The sequence below is a fragment of the Fundulus heteroclitus genome, unplaced genomic scaffold (genome assembly GCF_011125445.2).
Source record: "Fundulus heteroclitus isolate FHET01 unplaced genomic scaffold, MU-UCD_Fhet_4.1 scaffold_499, whole genome shotgun sequence".
In the NCBI taxonomy this organism is placed as follows: Eukaryota; Metazoa; Chordata; class Actinopteri; order Cyprinodontiformes; family Fundulidae; genus Fundulus; species Fundulus heteroclitus.
In genome coordinates, this window is record NW_023396922.1 from 71,831 (window position 1) to 77,911 (window position 6,081).

The 6,081-nt window shown below is 39.1% G+C and overlaps 1 long non-coding RNA gene across 1 annotated transcript; it reads left to right on the plus strand.

The window, feature by feature from the left end:
* Positions 1 to 516: 516 nt before the first annotated feature.
* LOC118560861 lies at positions 517 to 3,754 on the plus strand. The gene is made up of 3 exons (XR_004929645.1): positions 517 to 667; positions 894 to 977; positions 3,394 to 3,754. It is a non-coding gene; the product is annotated as an uncharacterized LOC118560861 (long non-coding RNA).
* Positions 3,755 to 6,081: the final 2,327 nt, after the last annotated feature.

Below are 6,081 nucleotides of genomic sequence, written 5' to 3' on the forward strand. Positions count from 1 at the left end.
ATAGGCAGAGGTACAGACAGGGCAAAGCAAGCTCGGATAACCATGGGACAGACTCAGGTCGGTAAACCGGTAAATCAGTCAGACAGGGCAGGAAAAACAGATCAGGGAACAGGCTGGCTCAGAATCAAAAGGCTCTCGGGTTAGCATCAACAGGTCAATCAAGAAAGGAACGCTGGAAACAAAACTCACCGTGGGCTCGTTAATGATCTGGCGGAGAACTAAAGACCGAGGCAGAACTATATAGTGAAGTGCACAGGTGAAATGGAGTGAAAACTAATTACCGGGAAACAGCTGGAACTAATCAGAGGCAGGGAAGTGACTGACAGTGAACTGAACTGATAGGTTGGTGACTGCTGACAGGGGAGTGAGCTGGCAGGTGAACAGAACTGAGCTAAAAGCTTACAGAACCCTAACAGATAGTATAACACAAAGAACAAAATCAAACCACAACAAAACTCAAACTATTCCATGAATCAAAACTAAGACAGAACCTAAAATCATGACAAAGATACTGCCTTGTAAGTAAAACCAGTCAGTTTTGTCTCTTTTTAAGTCATGCTAAATCTTATTTGTGTGCAACTTTCTCTGCCAGGGAGTAACAAGAGGAGGGTGGAAACCCAGATGATGATGATGATCTTTTGGAATGACTGGCTGATGGAGGCGGATGGTATGTCATAACTACTGTATGAAAGACTTAAAGGAGCTTTAAGTAACTTAATGGTTAAAACCCAAACAACACATACACTATGCCTTTCACAGAGACTAGCCATAAACTCAACAGTTGATTGGTGCTGTAAAACTGCACTGAATTTTTACTTCCACAATACAGGTATAAGATGTTTTATTCTGTTCTAAATCTGGTCTGCTTCTTTTGCTGGTTTCCATGTTTGCAGGCTGCTGCTCTTTCGCCAAAATAAAATACAAAATGCTGCGCACTATTTTGGGAATTCTCAAATGATTGGCTCAGGAACCAGGAAGTAAGTACAAGCTACAGTCTGAACCAAAGTAGTTCTGGATCCTACCTCTAGGTTTGAAAAGAGAAAAAATGTACTAAGATGTTGATGGAGAGGACCGATCGTTTATAGGGAATGTTACTTCCATCCCGGATGACAAATGAGAATGATTTATTTATTTAACTGTAAATGTCTTACTAATAGTTATATACGTTGCGTTTTGCATTACAGTGTATCTCCCTTGAAAAAGAAGGCGATTATTCACAGGAAGCTGGCTCCCTGGTTTAATTTAGAGCTGCATCTTTTTGTAAATAAAAAAAAATGCTAGGAAATTGAAGAGAAAATGGAGCTCTACACACCATGAGGAATCCTACCTGATCTAGAAAAACAGTCTACTGTTGTATAAAAAGACCCTTCACTGAGTTAGAGCAGCATATTTTTAATCATTAATTGAAGAGATTAAAAATAATCCTAGATTTCTCTTCATTAAAGTTGCCAAATTTACAGAGTCATAGCTCTGTTGATCCATCCTTTCCCTTAGCTCTTAGCAGTAATCACTTTATGGGATTCTTCATAAATAAAATTGATTCCATTAAAAATAAAATAATTGGCATCCTCCCAAACATGATTACCTCGTCCTCAGTAAGTGAGGCAGCATTGGAGGAATCTTTAGAACCTGCGCTGTGTTTGAACTGTTTAGAATTTTAGCTTCATTTAAACCTACCTGTACAGTGCAGACCAAAAGTTTGGACACACCTTCTCATTCAAAGAGTTGTCTTTATTTTCATGACTATGGAAATTGAAGATTCACATTAAAGGCATCAAAACTACGAATTAACACATGTAGAAATATATACTTAACAAAAAAGTGTGAAACAACAGAAAATATGCTTTTTATTTTTATCTTATTCAGTAAGAAGATTTGTTCAGGCCATATTATTATGAAGTTTAGTTTACTTTGAAAGGTTTATCTCAGATAACTCAATCCAGCTATACTAATCATAAACAGGTGTGTTCGAAAAACCCAATTAGCTGGATCATGATTAGCCGGATGAAATCATCTTGGATGTGTCATTTGATCTTGGATGTTTTAAGCAACGTACAAAGAACTTAAGACCCCTGGTCTCTAATCTAAGCTGCTGTTAACCTGCGATTTCCGAGGCTGGTGACTCGGATGAACTTATCCTCCACAGCAGAGGTGACTCTTGGTCTTCCTTTCCTGGGGCGCTCCTCATGTGAGCCAGTTTCTTTGTAGCGCTTGATGGTTTTTGGAACTGCATTTGGGGACACTTTCAAAGTTTTTCCAATTTTTCAGACTGACTGACCTTCATTTCTTAAAGTAATGATGGCCACTCATTTTTCTTTACTTAGCTGCTTTTTTCTTGCCATAATACAAATTCTAACAGTCTATTAAGTAGGACTATCAGCTGTGTGTCCACCTGACTTCTGCACAACACAACTGATGGTCCCAACCCCATTTATAAGGCAAGAAATCCCACTTTTTAAACCTGACAGGGGACACCTGTGAAGTGAAGACCATTTCAGGTGACTACCTCTTGAAGTTCATCAAGAGAATGCCAAGAGTGTGCGAAGCAGTAATCAAAGCAAAAGGGTGGCAACTTTAAGAACCTAGAATATAAGACATATTTTCAGTTGTTTCACACTTTTTTAAGTATATAATTCCACATGTGTTGATTTATAGTTTTGATGCCTTCAGTGTGAATCTACAATTTACATAGTCATGAAAATAAAGAAAACTCTTTGAATGAGAAGGTGGGTCCAAACTTTTGGTCTGTACTGTATGTTAGACCCAATCCCAACCAAATTATTTAAGGAGGTATTCCCTTTGATCAGTGGCCCTATTTTGGACATGATTAATCTATCCTTGGTAAATGGATATGTACCACAGGCTTTTAAAATAGCTGTTATTGATCACAATATTCTCCTACAAAGACTTGAACATACTGTAGGGATTAAGGGGAAAGCATTTGGCTGGTTTAAATCCTATCTGTCGGACAGATTCCAGTTTGTTCATGTTAATAATAAATCTTCAAACTCTAGGGTCACTTGAGGAGTACCACAGGGACAGAAGTGGTAATCTTTGGACCAGAGTCCACAAAAAAATAAACTCCTTAATTAATCACTCAATCGGGATGGCATAAACTTGGCCTCTGGTTGTAAAGTAAAAGAATTGGTGTTGTTTTCGACCAAGACATGTCATTTAAATCCCATATTAAACAGGTTTCCAGAGTTTGCTTTTTTCACCTCAGGAATATCGCCAAAATTAGAAACATTCTGTCCAGCAGTGATGCTGAAAAACTAGTCCATGCATTTGTTACTTCAAGGCTGGACTATTGTAATTCTTTACTATCAGGAAGTCCACAAAATGCAGTAATTTTACAACTTTTATGTGCAGTTTTCTCTCAAATGTCTTCCACAGGGAACACGGCCGGTGAGACTGGGACAAATTTGAATTTCTTGCATGGACAACATCCCACCGCTTGGCTTTTCTACCTCTCCGATGATTTAATTCTTGCATAGCGAGGACGCGTGATCCTGCGGCTGCCTGTTCACCCTACATACAACCTCTTTGTCGGATACATGGGAGTGTGGCATCTTGCAGTCTCCTATATTTGGTTTAATCTGAGTGTATAGCTATTGACAAGTTGAGCAGTAAAAGTTAGGATTTATACAGTTTTGGTGTTTTTCTTACCAGATGCTGTATCATCATTCCTGTGTTCATATCACTTTGAAATGTTTTGTTGGTCAATTTCAAAGTAAACAAACCATTGCAAACTTTTGAAAATTGTCTTAATTTTTTTTATATATATATGAATGTGAAACATTTTTACAAAGTATGATGAGTTATTGGTATGGATTGTTGAAAATCCCTTTTTAAATGCAAAACTCTTGAGTTCTAAAATGAAATACAAGATGCATGGTGGTGCTCATTTTAATAGCTTTGAAACTCAACTTTGCAGCTAAAGGAGGCGTTGGTGTCAAGACTCTTATTTTGAAATCTCAGTTGAACCGGAAGTAGCGTGTACGTAGTTTTATCATGACCGCATTGATCAGTAAGTGACGAACCAAGGTGGTTGTCGGAGCTTATTGGGAACAATGAGGGAGTTATTACTGTTGTGACATTAAAGATTTAAAAAGTAAATGTGAATAAAATAAAGCTAACCGCACAGGCTGACGGCAGCAGGAACCCACCCAACTGTAAAAGCAGTGCATGACGACGTCAGGTGACAACACGGCCCGATAACGGGGAGGACAGGTAGCAACGACAGGTATAACAGTACAGGGAGATGACGGTGAAGACGACAGATGTAACAGCAGAGGAGACGACAGGTTGTAACAGCAGAGGGAGATGACGGTGAAGATGACAGATTGTAATGACAGGTATAACAGCAGAGGAAACTACAGCAAACCGAGATCACGTGATTACAGGTTCAACAACGAGCTCAAACAACATAAAGTGAAGAAGAAATGCCATGCACTTGATCCCTCATGTAGACACAATACATAAGCTCACAGCATATGGACACGACATATGCAGCTTCCATTACATAAGCACGATACATATACACCTTACATAGACACATACATGAACACGTCAAAAGACGCATAAACATAATTTATGCAGCTTCCATTACATAAGCAGGATACATATACACCTTACATAGACACATACATGGACACATGAACACGTCAGAAGACGCATAAACATAATTTTGGCACTAATGGAACCCCATATAAAATGTGAGCTGGAGAGGACTGATGATGATGATGATGATGATGATGATGATGATGATGATGATGAACAGGTCTGTGGGGAAACCAGCACCCAATAGCTGCTTCACACCGCCCTCAGGTGGCCACCTGAAAGAACAACAACACCAGACAACCTGACAGAAGCTTCAGCTCTGTATCAATATCATTCTAACACTTGAGAAATAGATTCTCCAGATCAACCGTAGGTTTCAAAGACTGATGTAGGTGATTTTAAACAGGCAGAAGTGAGTTTTTTAGCTGCTTTCTTCCACCAAAGGAATGACAGAATGTTTAGACTTTAGAGACAGAAGCAGAAAACTGATTAGGAAATTTTTAAGCTAAAACTACAGAGAAGTTGGACGAAACAAACCTTTAATAAAAAAAGTAATAGTTTATAAAATTATTACAATAAAAAAAGGTGATAAAGACCAAAATTGGAGATTTTATTCATTTATTTGCAGAAATAAGACAGCAGGTTGCATCAAGTCTCTCCAAGCAGCATTCACTCCTCCTGAAAGAGCGTAGAGCCACAGTGGACAGTCGTCTGCATTGTTGATGGCTTTGCAGCAATCCCTCATACTGAGCATGCATGAAGCGACAGTGGAGAGGAAAACTCCCCTTTAACAGGGAGGAGAACCTCCAGCAGAACCAGAACCAGGCTCAGTGTGAACGCTCATCTGCCTCCACCCACTGGGGCTTAGAGAAGACAGAGCAGAGACACAGAAAGCACAGAAGCTCACATTGACCCAGGAGTACTTTCTATGTTAGATGGTGTTGAGAATTCAAAATATATCTTAGTTAGGGTTACTGAGGAAAGCAGAGTTGGGTTTGTCCATTCCTGCTCCAGCGTAAGATAAACATGGAGTTTTATTGTCCTGAGGGGGTGGTCAGAAGGAGAGGGGGTCAGTCATCCTCCCACTGAGCCATGCAGGAGGAGTTTAAAGTTAATAAAAGGAATGTCTTGGTAAAACTTACTTCAGACAGACAGACTTATCCACCGGTGAGAACAACATCTTGTAATGGAATGTACTCTGTCTCCATATTTAATTTCTATGAATTAAATATGTATTTAAACCGTTCTACCTCTGATCAATGATTCCTTATTTTATTGTCAAATCTTAAACCGGGGTAAAAATGGGCCTTTAGTGGCGAAGCAGGATTAGGCCAATAATACATAAATCACAATGGTAATAGTGGATGATTTGCCTCCCCTGATGATGTCACAGCTAACAGAACGCCAGACCAGGTGCACCTTCTATGAAAAGAAACAATGACAGAGAACAAAAAGTTGAAAGTTTAAATAATAACAAATAATGGACAATTGGAGAACAGTAGGAGAACTCAGCAGAGAGAG